The sequence below is a fragment of the Ambystoma mexicanum genome, chromosome 3p (assembly GCF_040938575.1).
Source record: "Ambystoma mexicanum isolate Mex_15411 chromosome 3p, UKY_AmexF1_1, whole genome shotgun sequence".
Classification (NCBI taxonomy): domain Eukaryota; kingdom Metazoa; phylum Chordata; class Amphibia; order Caudata; family Ambystomatidae; genus Ambystoma; species Ambystoma mexicanum.
In genome coordinates, this window is record NC_090925.1 from 312,778,244 (window position 1) to 312,796,168 (window position 17,925).

A 17,925-nucleotide genomic window follows, 5' to 3' on the forward strand; every position below is an offset into this window, starting at 1 on the left:
CAAACTTTAAATCATATGTGGTCATACAAAATGGACAAAATGATAAGTTTGTATCTTATGTGGAAGTTAGATTTGCAGACGCTGCGTACTAGCTCCTTGTTCCCCAGTAGTAGCTCTTCTGGAACTTGTTCTTTATATCCTGAAGGACTGGAATCTTTTTCCACTCATTCATTCTTATGGGCTCTACATTTGGAACTCTGTTCTCTGTGTTTTACTTTTCTGTGGACTCTACTTACCGCCATATCTCTTGGAATGGGAGTATGCTGTTCAAGGGGAGTAAAACCCATGCTTTTCAAGGCGAGTAGAACCCAATAATACACTGTTAGACTTATTCAGTGTCAGTTACAACACTAACACAGTACCAAGTAATTACTTTTCAACACTTGTTCTATTTCGTAGCCAGAGGCCTTATACTTTGGAAGTCCTTCCCTATTCTAAGGCTGAGTGATGTCAGAGGCAGCAGACAGACACTGGTGGTCCAGCGGCCAACAGTAGGCAGTTCAGGATAACACATATGCAGGAAAGTCAGCATTTCAGAGTATTTCTCATCCAACAAGTAGGTACATTCTTTAAAGTTAGTAGAAAATGTTTGGGGACTTCGTAGAAGACTCCCTAGATGCATTCCAGAGCAAGGCCTAGTCGAACGGTATGGTCGATCTCTCAAACACACAAATCACCACCCCAGCCACAAAGGAGCGACACAAGACTTTAGGTTAGTATTACCATCAACCACACAGTACCTCAGCAGTGAAGAAGAGCTTTCAAAAGGAATCCTTCACAATGCGGCAGCACAGGACCCGGTCTCTGGATTCTTGGTCATGGTGACGAAAGAACAGAAACTGGATGGGAACTTGAAGCAGCAGTCGACAGATAAGGCTCCCAACAAAGGATTCTTCTGTGCTTCTTGCGGATCTGTGTTTTGGAGCCCTTTTTAAAAGGTACCAGATGAAGGACAGTCGCTGATTGGATTTGCCTCGCTGTCTCGGTCCAGCACTCTGATGAGGGTCTACAGGGAGTGGAATCGGGTCTCTGGAGGTCTAGCAGGAGACAATCAAAGCTTCAGCGAGATTCGTTCTTCGGAAGACATTGCACAGCACTCAGGCTCCAAGTCGCAGGGTATGTCATGATGCCTACCTCCAAGGAGCCAGGTCCGACCCAGCAACCCCAGAGGCAGGCATCATTCCCCCCCAGGGAAGTGCCAGCGGGCCCAAGCTGGGGCCCTTTGGTCACAGTCCTGGCGCCTTAGGTGCCAGGCTCATGTTGGACCCCTGTCCTGGCGCCTTAGGCGCCAGGCTCATAAAGCTAGACATGTGTTCAAGTGTTTTAATGTGCACTTACCTGATGCAGACCATGCTGCTACATCCAGGCCCTCTTGAGGCCTGAATGGAACTACTTTACCTGTGGGACTACTTTCCACCTGGGTGTGGTTGGGGAAGGATACATACCTGATCGGTGGAAGGATACATACCTGGAACTTCTTCCAAAGCTATTTAAACCACACCCGATCAGCAACTCACGCTTCGCGTTCTGCTCCTCGCAGCTGGACGCTCACCGTGTCAGCTCCTGCATCTGGACTTCAGCCACGCCTGTCAGCATCCTGGGTCACCTGCAAAGGGAGATAAGAGAGAATTGGAGAGAAAGAAGACCTTACCTGCTAAAGCTGCATCACGGAGACATCACACCGACGATCCTGAAAGGGAAGACATCATTTTTAAAAGCAATTCGCTTCGATCGCTGCATTTCACTCACCTTTCCTGGGCACCTCCATCTTCAGCAGCGATCATCCGGATCCGCAGCCACTTCCCGGAGCCTAGAGAGAAAAAGACAAGAACACAAGGTGAGAGAAGGAAGGGAATAGGAAAAGCTCAGTTTCCTTCTAAGACTTACCTGTTGGGTCATTCCCATTTCATTTCGGGTCCTGCAGCTTCCTGGCATTCCGGACCCCGGCCCCTATGGGGAAAAAAGACAAGGACATTGAATGAGCGAATGCAAAGACATTACCCGAACGCTCATCCAGAACTTACCTGTCATTTATTGGAACTGCACGTTTCACTTCGGGTCGGCGCCATATCTCCGGCATTCCGAACCCCGGCCCCTAAGGGGAAAAACACATAAGCGTTAGCGCTTGCTGCAATAAGACAATGAACATTATTATTAAGCTTGAACTTTTGAACTTGCTACAGAACTCTTACAGCGCCTTACCTGAATAGTCAAGCTTATTTCAACTCCCATCAAACCTCAATCCAGTGAAGTAACTGGGTTTCAACGCGCCCCTGCATCAGAAGCAGGATGGAGAACTCATCCTTCCAAACCCTAAGGTGAGACTTCACTGGGAATCGTGGAAGGGTATCGTGGAGGGTTGGAAGGGAGTGGGAGGCTTGAGCATTATTCCGTCAGTAGGTAATACTCCCTTTTCACGCACAGGGGAATATTCCTACGAGCCAGAGAAGCCAGAGTAGAGGGGCCCTACCTGTCCATCCTCAGAGTCCTGCGCTTCACCATTGAAGAAGCATCAGCACTCGAAGCCAGACCTGCGCCTCCGTGGGAATCAGGTGAGCGTGACAGGGTATCAGTGATGTGCAGCCCAGAAAGGTCAAAGCTCGTCGTTGGATGGCTCGAAATGCAGGTCTTCTAACAACTGATTGGTCCCACCAGTCTATGGGTCTGAGTCGTCGCCTTCTGGACTATCGCATCAAAGAAGGAGAGCGATTACACAGCAGGTATCTATTGTCGCTGGAAGTAGCTACATCAGTCTTCTCCTCCCCTTCTTCATCGGATCTTCTGTTCCAGTGGTCGACTTATCTCTAGCTTCCCGAGCCAAGCCAGATATACAGGAACCCACACTCATCCTCTGCAAACTGTCCCGGCATTTTACAGAAAAGTGGGACTGGATCTTCTCAGGCACACCAGAAGACAAAGGTGAGCAGAGTTGTAGACACCTCCCTCACTTCCTAGCTTCATAGACACTCTGGAGCCTCGACGGGCTACACAAAGGGTTCCCGTCGAAGACAAAGTACAACCAGGACCACCTCCACTCAGGACCACAGAAGGACCAAGAAAGAACAAGCACACTAAAAATGGCGAAAAAAGAAAGAATCCACCATTGAAGCAGAAGGCTGACCCTTCTGTGCATTACCGCGCCTGGTTTGACAGCCTGCGACTAGAAACCACAAAAGTCAGTAAAGTATATCCACTGCCACCAGCCATATTAGTCAGCTGGTCAGAAAACAGTGAGAAAGGGGATGCCATATATCTCTGCAGCACTCCACATAAGGTGGGATGTGTTAGTAACACAATATGAAATGTAGAGGGGATGACAATCCCTCTCTGCCATTGAGAACACGTGTTCTACAAGGTAAGACAAGAGAAAATAAAAAGGGTAGACCAATGGGAAGCCCACCAATACTGCACAGAAAGTGCTGTATGCTGCAATAATAAAATGTAGATGTCCAAAAAGTTATAGGACATGATAGATTAAAAAATAAAGTATGGCGAGTCAGACAACTGACACCTATAAACAGACTAAAAGAAAGGCTGAGTGGGGAAAAAGGTTCCCATTCACTCAGGAACCTAGAAAAAGAATCCACAAGGTAAGCACACAGTGCTGGGGATCTCACATGTGAAGGTGATTTGGCATATAACAGAAAATCTAACCTAACACCGGTTTACCGCTTGTGTGATCGTTTCCCTGTCAAAAGATATTAATTAGTTGCAAAGCAACAAAGACCTTTAAGTAGTGCTAAACCTTTCAGACGGTTGACAAAACGTGTTCCTTTAACCTTTTAAGTGCCAAGGGCGAGGGATCTCGTCCTTTTCGGCCACTTGTTTTGAGCGATCCCTGCAAAGCAGGGATCGCTCAAAACTGTAATCCAACCCCCGGGCTATGTGAGGGGGAGGTCCCCCATCACTGCGTAAAGCACGTCGGCGTGAAACTGAAAGTAAATTCCCTGCAGCAGCTATTTTCGGCTGCTACGGGGAAGAGAGAAGAAAGAGCCCTTCTTGCTCCACCTCGATCTCCGGATGTATTTCAAGCCGGAGATCGAGGCGGGTATCGTTGGAAAGGGGAGATTCTCCCCTTTACAACGATAACCATTGTGTGGCATTGCTGCCCGCGGATCGGGCGCAGGGCAGCAATGTCACCGGATCAATACAGATCCGTGTGTGACGCGGGGGGAGGGGGGGGGGGACTGCTTACTATAAATAAATTTTTAAAAAATCGAGGGGAGGGGCAGGTGGGAGGGGGTCTGGGGCCCTGGGGCCCACTAGACCACCAGGGATTTGGCAAAAAGTGGTGTCCTTGAAAAGGGGAGGTTCTCCCCTTTCCAATGACACCACATATATGAGGCATTGCTGGTCACGATCCGTGACCAGCAAACCCACTAGACCACCATTGATCAGTTTGTGAGTTGGGGGGGAGGGGGCTGCTTCAGGTAAGCAGCCCTCTCCCCCCCCCAACCCCCAAAGCATGGGGGCACATGCATGTGAACCCTGGGGCAGATGGCGGACCATCTGCCCCAAGGGAATGTAAAACAAAAAAATGAAATGATGGGAAAAGGGGGTGGGGGGCCACTAGCCACCATGGATTTTTTACTGAATGAAAGGGGGGGTGCCCCCCCAACCGAAGTAGAAAGGGGGGCCCCTTGTAACCCTCCCTCGGGGCAGATATCTGCTCCTAGGAAGGGGCATCTCACCCCAGGGAGGGAAGCATGAGGTGGGGCCCCCATCTGCCCCCAGGGAGGGTTGCATGAGGTGGGGCCCTCCATTTGGGGTGGGGGGGTGAGTGCCACCCCCGTTGCATTACAACATTCGCTGCCAATTTAGGGTGGCCCTCAGCCCCCCCTAAAATGCAGCCTACAATTTTGTATTTTTTTTGTTTACCCAAGTTTGCTTGGTGCAGATGGCCACATTAGTGTGCCAATCTGCCCCCAGGGTGCCCAAAGCCTACTGCCCCATCTATTGGGGGTCCTGCCCCACCTTTTGTGGTGGCCCTCTCCCCCCCACCCCAAATGACTGGGGGGAGAGGGGGGGGGGCACCTCATGCAGCCCTCCCTGAACCTCCTAGGAAGGGCTGCATGATGTGCCCCCCCTCCGTTCGGTGTGGGTGAGGAGAGGGCCACCACAAATGGTGGGACAGGCCCCCCAATAGATGGGGCAGTAGGGTATGGGCATCCTGGGGGCAGATTGGCACACTAATGTGGCCATCTGCGCCAAGCGAACTTGGGTAAACAAAAAAAATAATAAAAAAATCGTAGGCTGCATTTTAGGGGGGCTGAGGGGCACCCTAAATTGGCAGCAAATGTTGTACTGCAACAGGGGGTGGCCCTCACCCCTCCCACCCCAAATGGAGGGCCCCACCTCATACAACCCTCCCTGGGGGCAGATAGGGGGGCCCCACCTCATGCATCCCTCTCTGGGGTCAGATGCCCCTTCCTAGGAGCAGATATCTGCCCCCAGGGAGGGTTGCATGAGTTGGGGCCCTCCATTTGGGGTGGGGAGGGAGTGAGGGCCACCCCCCGTTGCAGTACATCATTCGCTGACAATTTAGGGTGCCCCGCAGCCCCCCTAAAAAGCAGCCTACGATTTTGTATTTTTCTTTTGTTTACCCAACTTCGCTTGGATCCGATGGCCACATTAGTGTGCCAATCTGCCCCCAGGGTGCCCAAACCCTACTGCCCCATGCATTAGGAGGCCTTTCCCACCATTTTTGGGGGCCCTCTCCCCCCCACCCCAAATGGAAGGGGGGGGTGTACCTCACACAGCCGTTTGTAGCAGGCCTGCATGAGGTGCCCCTGCCACCCATTTGGGGTGAGGAGGGGAGAGAGCCCCCAAAAATGGTGGGACAGGCCCCCCAGTGGGTGGAGCAGTAAGGTTTGGGCACCCCGGGGCCAGATTGGCACACCAATGTGACCCTCTGCACCAAGGCAAGTTTCATAAACAAAGAAAAAAATGGAAAATGGTGGAACGCTTTTTAGGGGGGGCTGTGGAGCACCCCAAAGGGTCTGGGAAGTTTCTAATGTGATGGGGCATTGACCCCCTCCCCCCCCCAGCCGCAATGGAGTGGGTGCCATGTCATGCAGCCATCCCTGGGACCAGATATCTGCTCCCAGGAATGGACGCCTGAGCCCAGGGAGGAGTGCAGGACAGCCCCCCACCCCTCGTTATCTGCCCCTGGGGAGGGCTACATGAGATGGGCCACCCCTACAATTTGGCCATGTGTTGGTTCCCACGGGTGTCCTCTTTTGGAAAATGCATGGGGTTCCCTGTTTTCCTTGCTGGCTTCGACACCCTAGGCCCAAATCTGTAGGTTGCCCACATGAACAAAATGGGCAATGGCGAAAGACTTGGGGTTACTAGTGGGTTACCCTTTTCCTTTTGCGCCACCGGTAGGTGCACCCACACATGTGAGGTACCATTTTCATCGGGACACGTGTGGGGACGCGGGAAGGTAGGCCATGTGTTGTTGGCGGTGTGTTTCGGTGAGTGGCCAGAGCGAAATGTCTGAGAATTGTCTTCATTTCCAGCCAATTTCAGAGACATTTCCCTGTGTCCACTCACCGAAACACGTCGCCAACAACAGATGTCATACCTTCTCGCGTTCCCACAGGTGTCCTGACGAAAAAGGTACCTCACATGTGTGGGTGCACCTACCGGGGGCGCAAAAGGAAAAGGGTAACCCGCTGGTAACCCCAAGCATTTCGCCACAGCACAATTTGTTCATGTGGGCAACCTACAGATTTGGGCCTAGGGTGTCGAAGCAAGCAAGGAAAACAGGGAACCCCATGCATTTCCCAAAAGAGGACACCTGTGCGAATGCACAGAGGTCCGACTTGCGCGAAGTGGCCCAGAATTTATTACCCAGAACCCCAGACAAAGTGAACATTGTGTTTTTTCCCCACCAAATATCACACTTTGTCTGGGATTGTGGCTAATAAAAACTGGGGCAATTTGCACAAGGCAGACCTCTCTGCATTCCCACAGGTGTCCTCTTTTGGGAAATGCATGGGGTTCCCCGTTTTCCTTACTGGCTTCGACACGCTAGGCCCAAATCTGTAGGTTGCCCACATGAACAAAATGGGCAGTGGCGAAAGGCTTGGGGTTACCAGTGGGTTACCCTTTTCCTTTTGCGCCCCAGGTAGGTGCACCCACACACGTGAGGTACCGTTTTCATCGGGACACGTGTGGGGACGCGGGACGGTAGGCCATGTGTTGTTGGGGGCGTGTTTCGATGGGTGAGCCGAGCGAAATGTGCGGAAAATGCGTTTTTTTCCCACATTTCGGATGCAGGGGTGTCTGGGTAATAAATTCTGGGGCAATGTGCGCAAATCATACCTCTGCGGATTCTCACGGGTGTCCTCTTTTCGGAAATGCATGGGGTTCCCTGTTTTCGTTGGTGGCTTGGACACCCGAGGCCCATATCTGTATGTTGTGCAGGTCGGCAGAGAGTCTGAAATTCCGGTCTGAAAACAGGCTTGGGGTTACTTGTGTTTTAGGCTTTCCCCTTGGCGGCCAGGTAGGTGCACCCACACGTGAGGTACCGTTTTCATCGGGACACCTGTGGGAACGCGGGACGGTAGGCCATGTGTTGTGTTTATGTGGTTATCATAACGTTTTGACCCATTTGCTGGTGCCCTTTGTCACACAACCCTTTCATTTCCCAAATGTGCCCTACATTTAGTCGCTGCTTTAGGCACCATACACTTTTGTAACCTGTACAAGTCACCTACCCTTTCAAAAAATGTATGCTTGCCGTTCCTCACCACATTGGTTTTCCCGATTTACACATGCTAAGTGCGTCTGTTCAGGCCGTGAGCCTAAAAGTCCTGTGTACCATGGCTCAGTGTTTGGCTTGTGGTATTGTTTGTTTTGTAAAACACTACAAAAAATGTGTGCTTTTCTCAAACTTCATAGAAGCCATTGCCGTACCAAGCCAACCATGTCCAACACATACCTTTTTTTTCGGTCATTTTCCTGCTTTTCCCCCAATCTATGGCATTTTCCCCTGCCTAGTGTTTGCCTGACCTACGCAAATCACCCCTTCCTAAACTTGGAATTTTGTCTACTTTTCAGAAATATATGCCTTTCCATCCTCCTATTCGGCTTTCCTACCCTTTTCTCCCATTCCGTCCATGCATGTCCAATTGGCAAAAATGGCCAAAATCGCCTACCTCTCACAAAACGGTTGATAACCACATCAAAATAATTTTTTTCCGTTTCCACTCAACCTGTTCTTGAAAGCCAGGAAAAAGGGGAACTCGGCACAGCAAACTATTTGTTCCTAGCTCTTACAAGGAAAAAACCACAGGCTTCTTTGTACATCATTTTATTGGCATTTTTTGAAAAAACCCAAAATTTTCGCGATTTTTGCTTATTTTCTCTCACCCCCCCTACAGCAACCTAGGATTCCTGGGTGGCGTTACGATCGCCTACATATGGGGAAAAAAGGAGCCCAATTTGGCCGACATATCTCATGTAACAAAAAGTTACAAGCCATTGAATGGCCACATACCTAAATCACCAAAAAAGGCCCTGGCACTGGGGGAGAAATATCCATGGCACTTAAAGGGTTAAAAGGGAAACATTGCTCTTCCCTGCCAAAGCAGAGAAATTGCAATTAATCTTTCTTCTGCGACTGCTGGTAATTGTAATCTTAGAAAAGTAAGAAGAGCAAGCACACCATTTCTATTTTGGATTTAAAGTGTTGTTTCTAGATTATTCATTTACAAATAGTATAAACATTGCTCAAGAGTTCTCAAAATGTTAGTAAAATCTTTCACGGACAGAAACCTTCCAAAACATGTGAATGAAAGAAATCCACACTGCAGTGTTTCACTATTGCTCTGCACAACGTTTTTTTTATTTCTTCAATAACACTTCGGCGATTGTTTGAGTGATTTTTTAGCAGCAATGCTGTGTAGCATGAAACACTGCTTGGCTCACCTTACAGTGCCACACCTACTGTTTAAAGTTTGGGTTGACTCAAGTATTCTGAAGCAAGTGTTATCCCTAGGCAAGCAACAATTAAGCAGCAAGTGGTTTGGAATTTGATCAAAACAAACGGACAATTTCTCAAGTAGTAGTGATTATAATTTTTTTCTAAACCTTTTAGGCAAGCATTTGTAGAATCCAACTGGTGTGGGACTTTACAAGACTTTTCTATTAGGTAACCCACCTTTTAATATAGGCTGTACTACACAAGTTGATTGAGTGACTGAGCAGCCAGGCCTATCTTAAGAGGGGTAATGTGAGCCGTAGAGCTGTACAATGCAATCAGTAAATACAGTTATCCAAGTAAACACTTTAAAAGTTATAGTACACATATATATTTATACATACACATGGATAATTAGACAATCTTTAAAAAGTAGCAACTAATAGTTCAATTAATATTAAAGTTAGGATTCAGTTCAACAAGAGCAATAAAGTAGGTGAGTAAACTTTTCTTATGCGAAACATATTCCAGCACACTGAGTGATGTCATTTGAGGTCAGTATAAGCACTTATTTGTGATCACCATTACAATATTGAGTTTCAAGGAGGAAAAAGTTAAAGTTAGATCAGAAGATACTTCGCAAGTAGTAAACCAGTTAGATTCTCCCAGAGGAATGTAGGCAGTCTTTTATCCCAGCAATAATAGTGTTCAACAATTAAAACCTGTAAGGGAACAAGCACTGCCAAAGCCAATAGGTTCAGAAGGGGGCCTTTAGGGAGCCAGGACAGCCAAAGTCAATGGGCCAGTTCAATGTTTGGATGCTCTCTTCTTAGAAAATGTTTTAAAATAGTCAGTATTTCAGTAGAAAAATCACAGAAGCTCAAGAGGAGCCACCTTGCAGAAGCACAAGCTGGGAGGCCAACTCAAAAGTGTTTAAAATAGTACTTCCCAAGCTAGGAAGCACCACAAAAAGGTAGCTGTACCCCAAGCCCCACAGTACCTGTGAATTGAAGAATTGGTTCCAGCTGGATGCCTTCCTGTTGCAGTGTAACAGATCCTTGTTCCTGGTCCTTGGTCGTGGTGACGAAAGGGAGGATGTCTGGCAGGCTCCTGCGGCAGCACTTGAGAGAGAGAGGGACTCGGCAGCAATTGATTCTCCTTGATTCAGCAGCCTTTTATGGTTTTGGCGTCTTTCTCAGCGCCAAAGAAGAATGAACAGCTCTGGTTGGGTGTTACTTGATCCCTCCGTCCTGGACCATGGGAAGGGAACTCTATGAAGATTTCCTGCTTCTGTAGGGTCCTCTGGATGTCCAGCAAATTTTGGCTGGATTCGCACATCCGAAAACAATGCACTCGATGATGGTCAGGGGTCCCAGGCATTGCGATTCTGCAGCCTTTGAAAGTCACAGCAAGTCGGGGGTTGCACCAAAATCAAGCTCGTCTCAAGGCTAGCTGGTCCCACCAGCCCAATGGAGGAAGTCGTCCCTTGTGGGTCTTCCCAGTCGAAACGAAAATGGGGTCAGCACAGCTGCAGGGCTTAACCGGGCACTTCGCGGTCCAGGAGTGAGCTGCTGTAGTCTCTTCACGTCTTCTTTGTCAGCTGTTGTCCTCCAGTGGTCAACTCTGCCTCAAGTTCTCAAAACCACGCCTTTTAAGCAAGTTTCCATTCATTTACAGCCCAGGGGCTGTCAATAACCCAGCAGGGTGGCCGTCCTCCCGGACACCCAGCCGGTCAATCAGAACTGGTTTCACTCAGGGACATCTAGAGACAAAGGGCAGGGATGTATCGGGACTCTCACTCACTTCTTGCCTTTCCAGACACACTGGAACCTGGGCGGGCTTCAGGGATGAAATGCAAAGGATCAAACCTGATTCAAACCAAGTAAAAGCCCAGAAAGAATTAACTGACAAGAAATGGCAACAAAAAAAAAAAGAAAAGACAGGGGCCATTTTGGGAAAATTGTCACCCTTGGGTGCTGTACTGCAGCTGAGAAATAAGCCTGCCAATACATGGTTAGTAAAAAGAAACCACTGACACCAGCCATTCAAGTCAGTCAGCGTAACAAAAAGTTACATGAGAAGTGGGATAAGGAGTTACTATGTAACCCTCCAGCACTCTACATAGGGTGGTGTGCTGTACCCACAAAAGAAAAGGCAAGTAAGAAAAAGTCATCTTACTATTCTTGGGAACAGTAGTTCACCCAAGAAAATGTATTTAAACATTAAGAGAAGTCCAAGGGACTTCTCAGTGGCACTGCACAAAAGGTGTGGTGCGTCACTCTGCAAAAAGCAGATGCCTATGAGCAGTAACAAAGCAAAAATCCTATTCAGAAATACACATGAGTAGGGGAAAAAGTCCCACTCACTCAGGAGTAAAAATGAAAAAGCCCTCAGTCCAGCAAAAGAGCTGGGGGGTCTCTAAGGTTAAAGGGAACTGGCACAGAAGGACAAGTCACTTACCCCTGGGTAACGTTCTTTCTATTGGATGTTCCTCCCACGTATTCCCCATTTTATGATAATTATCCTTCGGGCTTCAGCTGCTTTGGAAAATTCTTTCGACAGGGGGTTCTGTGTGCCGTCAAGTCGATGTCCCTCGAGGGCCTTGGTTCAACGGTCAACGCCATCATCAGTAGAAGTATTGCACGCAGCGCCCGTTGGCTTCAGTTCTGTTTTGCCCTCTTGTAGAAGAATTACTAGCCGTACCATAGATGTAAATTCTACGGCGGGATAGGCAGGGAGGGGCAATGAGGAATACGTGGGAGGAACATCCAATTGATAGACCGTTACCAGGGGTAAGTAACTTGTTCTTCGAATGGATCGTGTCCTCCCATGTATTCATCATCTTATGATAAGACTCCCAAAGCAGTAATAATTTTGTGGCGGGAGCAGGATTTTTTCAAATGTTGTCATGGACTGAATGAAGGACCGCTTTTGCAAATTGTCATTCCTGACTGGAAGATGAATCCAGACAATAATGTTTCACAAACGTGTGAATAGACGGCCAAGTGGCCGCTGAACAAATGCCTTTGATTGGGACACCTCTCTGAAGAGCAGCAGAGGTTGCCAAGCCCCTTGTGGAGCGTGCTCTCAAACCTTGCGGCTGGTCTTTGCCCACTAATCTGTACAATTCCCCAATAGCCAGGATGATCCATCTGGATAGGGTCTGTTTTGTAACAGCTAAACCCAATTTAGGGCCTGCATAGCCAATGAATAGTTGGTCATTTTGACAAATTTTGCACATTCTTGATATGTAAAAGCTGAGAGCCCTTTTTGGGTCCAGCCTATGTAATCTTTCCTCCTCCTTTCCTGGATGATGAGGTGGATAGAAAGTTGGCAAAATAATCTTTTGCGACAAGTGGAATTCTGAGACTAATTTTGGTAGAAAAGAAGGTTTCACTCTGAGAACAACCCTGTCTTTACAGAAAACCGTATGTAGGGGTTTACAGGAAAGTGCCTGCAACTCGCTTAACCTGTGGGCTGACGTTATTGGGATTAGCACAACGGTTTTCAAGGTCATCAGTCTTAATGGGCATGAGTGTATAGATTCAAAAGGAATACATGTTAGAAATGTTAACACCCGATTAAGATCCCATACAGGGACTTTGAATGGAATTGGTGGAAATACATTAGTAAGACCCTTTAGGAATAGAACAATCAGAGGGATTTTAAAATATGAATCCTCCTTTGAAGAGTGCTTGAAAATAGATAGCACTGCCGGGTAACCTTTGATTGTTCCAATCTGGAGCCCCAGATTCACCAAATGTAACAAAAAAGAAAGCGCCATAGGTGTGTCACATAGAAGAACAAGTTATTTACCAACTGGTAACGTTCTTTCGATTGGATGTTCCTCCAACGTATCCCACATCTTTGACATGTAATGTCCACAGCTGTGCACCAGATGTTATAAATAGGACGTACGGCGCCCGTAGCCTCAGTTTATGTTTTTTTCCCCCATAACGTGTGGCACCAATCCAATGCCTGCTTGACTGCACATAGCCTTGCAGAAACGTAAGCTGAAATTGCATAGGAAATTCTCCACAGGGGCAGGCTGGGCGGACGATGTGGAATACGTTGGAGGAACATCCAATCGAAAGAACGTTACCAGATGGTAAGTAACTTGTTCTTCGAATGGATTGTGTCCTCCAACGTATTCCACATCTTTGACAGACTCCCAAAGCAGTACCATAAAATGGAGGAGGGAAAAGAATTTAAAATACCCAATCAGATGTCTTCCCAAAGGCCATATCTTGACCATGGATGGAATACAGGGAATAATGTTTAACAAAGGTGTGGATACAAGCCCATGTGGCTGCATCACAAATATTTCTAATAGGAACCCCCACCCCTGTTTTAGGGCTGTGGAAGTAGCCACGCCGCTAGTGAAATGAGCTTGCAACCCTTCAGGACGGTCCTTACCCGCCAAGCGGTAGAATTCAGTAATGGCGAGGATAATCCACCTGGACAAGGTCTGCTTGGTAACAGCCTGGCCCAATCGGTGTCCAGCATATCCCACAAAGAATTGATCTTCCACTCTGACCCTGGCCATTCTAGAAATATAAAAGCTCAGAGCCCTCCTAGGATCCAACCTATGGAGTCGCTCCTCTTCCTTACCAGGATGAGGAGGAGGATAGAAAGAAGGAAGAACCACCTTCTGGCTCAAATGAAATTCAGACACTACCTTAGGTAGAAAGGAAGGATGTACCCTTAGTACAACCCTGTCCTTGTGGAACACAGTAAAGGGCGGCTTAGATGAAAGTGCCTGCAAAACACTCACTCTGCGAGCGGAAGTAACCACAACCAAGAACACTGTCTTGAAGGACAATAATCTCAAAGGACAAGAGTGCAAAGGTTCAAACAGAGAACCCATCAGAAATTTCAAAACCAAATTCAAATCCCAAACTGGCACCTGGAAAGGGGACGGCGGGAACACATTAGTCAGTCCTTTAAGAAATTGAGAAATCAAAGGAAGCTTAAAGTAAGAACATTCCTCAGATGAGCGCTTAAATCAAGACAGCGCCGCCAGGTAACCCTTAATGGTACCAACTTGAAGGCCCATGTGGGCCAAAGAAAGTAAAAAAGACAAAACCATAGGAATGGAACACTGAAAAGGATCAACATTTTGTCCTCTGCACCAGTCGCAGAATCTCTCGCACTTCCGGTTGGCTCTGGTGGTGAAGAGATCCACTTGAGGGGTTTCCCAAAGGGCAAAGATCTCCTGAGCCAACTCCCACTCGTGAGCGACTGTGCTCTGCCTGCTCAGAGCATCCGCAGCCACATTTTCGTCTCCGGCCAGATGAACTGCCAAGAGCCAAATTCCCTGCTGGATGGCCCAGAACCAGTGCTGCATTGCCTCTCTGCCCAACGTGAATGACCCTACCCCCACCCCTTTTTGTTGAGGTAATGCATGGCCACTGTGTTGTCGGTCATGATGAGGACACTCTTCCCCCGCACAGACGGCAGAAAAGCCTTCAGGGGTAGCCTGATGGCCCTCATCTCTAACAGGTTGATGGAGTTTGGACTCCGACGGAGACCAACGACCGCTGGCAGTCAAGTCGTCGGCATGAGAGCCCCATCCTGCGAGGGAAGCATCAATCACTACAGTCACCTCCGGCCATGGTTGCCAAAACGACTCCCCCTTCATCAAGTTCCCTTCGTTGGCCCACCACAGAAGATCCTTGGAAACAGAGTGGAATCTGAATGGGATCCGTCAGCTTGCCTGAGAACTGCGACCACTGCATTTGAGGACCCATTGCAGGGATCTCATCCTCAGCCTGGCCTCTGGCACCAGAAAAATGCAGGATGCCATGAGGCTGAGCAACCTTAAGAATTCGAAAGCCGGAAGACTCTGGGAATGTTGAAACTGGTTGACCATCTGGACAATGTGATGAGCCCTCACCTTGGGTGGCGAGCACTTCCCCAAGGATGTGTCCAACACCGCCCGATGTACTAGAGCTGTTAGGAAGGTGTCATATGCGACTTCTTGAAATTGAGGGAGAAGCCCAGGTTGTGGAGGGAGCGGCAGGTGAGACCGAGGTGAGCCAATGCTTGCCCGGGAGAGCATGCTCCGATCAGCCACTTATGCAGGTAGGGGTAGACGTGAATCCCCCCCCCTCACCTGAGATATGTTGCCACCACCACCATTAGCTTGGTGAAGACCCTCGGGCGGAGGTCAACCCGAATGGCAGGACCCGAAACTGAAAGTGCGAGCTGCCAACGGCGAACCTCAGGTATTTTGTGCTTTGGATGGATCGGCACATAAAAATAAGCATCCTGTAGGTCCAAATACACCAACCAATCGTGAAGTCAAAGGGCCAGAAGGACCGGAGAAAGAGTGACCATCCTGAACTTGTCCTTCCTGATGAACTTGTACAAGCGATCCAAGTCCAAGATGGGTCTTAGTCCTCCGTCTTTCTTGGGAATCAAAAAATATGGGGAATACCAGCCCTTGTACCTCTCCGCCACAGACACTAGTTCTATAGCGCCTTTCTCCGGCAGGGTTAAGATTTCCTGCACAAGGAGCGGATCTGGAATCTTCAGAGTTTCCCTGGTGGATTGTAGGTAGGACGATTTAGGAAGGGTAGTCAGTAGCCGTGGGCTATTGTCGCCAGAACCCACGCATCTGAAGTAATGGCTCACCACTCTTCGAGATGCTGAGACAGTCTGCCTCCAACCAGCAAACAATGAGACCTGGCCTTATAGCTGTTTCGGAGCAGCTGTGGCTGCGGCAGTGCCTGAAGGCAAAGAGGCAGCTGCTTGAGCGGCTTTGGCACCTCGTCCCCATCCACCGCGAGGTCCCTTACGGTGGCCCCTTTTGACTGGCTGCTCCTCTCGCTCTACCAAAAGAGGTATAGTAACGAAAGGAGCCCCTCCACTGCTGTCCCCTAGGACGAAAAGGCAGAGGTTGACGCACAGCTGCGCCCAAAGATTTAGCAGCTGCTTTGGAGGTCTGCAACCTCTCAAGGCTCTAGCAAGCCTTGCTGCCAAACAAATGAGAGCCATCAAAGGGCATGTTCAGAAGACTTCCGCTACCACGCAAACCTGCGTATCACGGTGCTCGCAGCCATGGACCGGCTGACACGGTCTGCTGTGTCCAACCCAGACTAAAGGGATTCACATATGGCATCCTTGCCATCCTGCAATAGCAAGAACCCATCCCCTTTCTTCCCCTTCGGGAATATGCTCAGCCGCTAGAGAAACACAATTCTCCAGAGTGTGAGAAAATGTGGCCAAGGCACAGGTGGAGTTGGCCGATTTAAGGGCCATACTCCCAGCCGATAATACCTTGTATGCCCATCCATCAAAGCGCTTGTCGTCCCTATCTGGAGGGATGGTAGGGTATGCCGCCTGCCTCGAGGTGGGCGTGGCCACCTGAACCACCAAACTCTGAGGAGTGTGATGAGTGGATAGGTAGCTGGGGTCGCTACAGGATGGGTGGTATTTCTTAGTCAATAACTTGTTGACCGCTGGAAGAGACTCCGGGGTGTTCCAAGCAGCAGCCACCCTTTTCTGTAATGCCATGTGAAAAGGCAACACTGGGTCAGTGGACGGCCCCTGATCTAAAATGGCAGTCAAGACATCCTGATCGAATTCAACCGGCGGGCCGGACCATCCCAGGTACTCCGTAACCCTCAACATAAACCTCCTATAGGATGATTCAGCGTGAGCCCCAGGCTCTGGCCTGCCAAACTCCATCTCAGGAGATGTGTCCAGGCCACTGGCGTCATGTAAAGATTGATGCAGATTTTCCAATTGACTGTATTCAGAGAAACCCATGTCAGGAGTTTCAGGAGCGTCACCAGGAGCCTCAAAAGGCTCCAACTCCACATCTTTACGCTCACCTGGTCTCTGCGGAGGCGTTGGCACACGGTTGCAGCGCTCCCGGGGGTGAGGTCGCTCGGGTCCGACTTCACCCTCTGCGCTTATGTGGTGACTGTTGGTAATAGGTGATGCTGCTCAGGACTGTTCCTGCGTGGAGAATAGGGAGCGGTAGTATGCCAGCTTGTGCGCCTGATCCCCTTCAAGACCCCTTCTCCCAAACCGTGGTACCCGTGGGATGCGCTGTCCCTGGAAAGCTCACCTGTTAATTAGTTTTGGCAAGCACTCCGTCCTGCTGCTTCTGGCAGGGGTGCTTATATGATCTGGACCAAGTTCCTTCACTGGTCCCTTGCACGTGGTAGTCCAGTCCTGCTGCGACTAAGCCACTATACTTTAGGTACGTCTTCCTGTTTGCCTTTGTCTTTCCCCGTCTGTTTTTGTTGTATTGTAAAGTTCTTTGTCTTGTATTGCTGTCCGTTCCACTTTTGACGTTTGCTCTTTTGCTTTCTTCCCTTGCAGGTCATGTTGCCGGCCCGGCAGAAGCTGCGTAGCTCGAGTTGGCAGCCAGAGGCAATGAGGAACGAAGCTGCAGCAGTACAGTAGCTGGTAAATTGTTATCTAGGGGGCATGCAGGGTTCAAATGCGGTGCGGCCCTAGGACGGATGTTCTAACCTTTCTTTCTTCTTCTTCACAGGGTCCGAGTTCGTGGATGCGGAGTACAGTGTCAGGATCAAGATCACTGGATGTCAGGAGAGGAGTCTGCAGATGAAGCGATCAAGGACCGGTTTCATGGAGGCGAGTATGCAGGAGAACACCTGGTTTCAAAGGTAAGTAAACTGGTCCAAGCGGCAGTGAGCGCCACGTTGCACGCGAGTGCCCAGTAACGCAAAGCACCGGCCTTAAGGATGGAGCAGCTTATATAGCTGAGCTTCTGAAGCCACACCCAGCAGGTTCAGCCTGCCTGCCCCACCCGATGAGTCAGCACATGAGGATGTTCTCTGGAATAAAGGCTTTCAGCTCCTGGAAAGTTCTTGTAAAATAAAAGCACTCCTGCACTGAAATAAAGTAAAAGCACTCCTGCACTGAAATAAAGTGTTCCTGCTCACATCTCTAAATGAGCATGGCGCCAGGACGTAGTCCATCCAGGGCCCCTGGGTTTATGGGTCCCAAAGGGACGTAAG

General features: G+C 49.2%; 1 protein-coding gene across 1 annotated transcript in view; it reads right to left on the reverse strand.

Moving 5' to 3' along the window:
* Positions 1 to 17,925, reverse strand: part of PRPF6 (pre-mRNA processing factor 6) — an 845,164-nt gene that overhangs the window by 705,078 nt on the left and 122,161 nt on the right. The gene's annotated exons all lie outside the window — the stretch shown is intronic.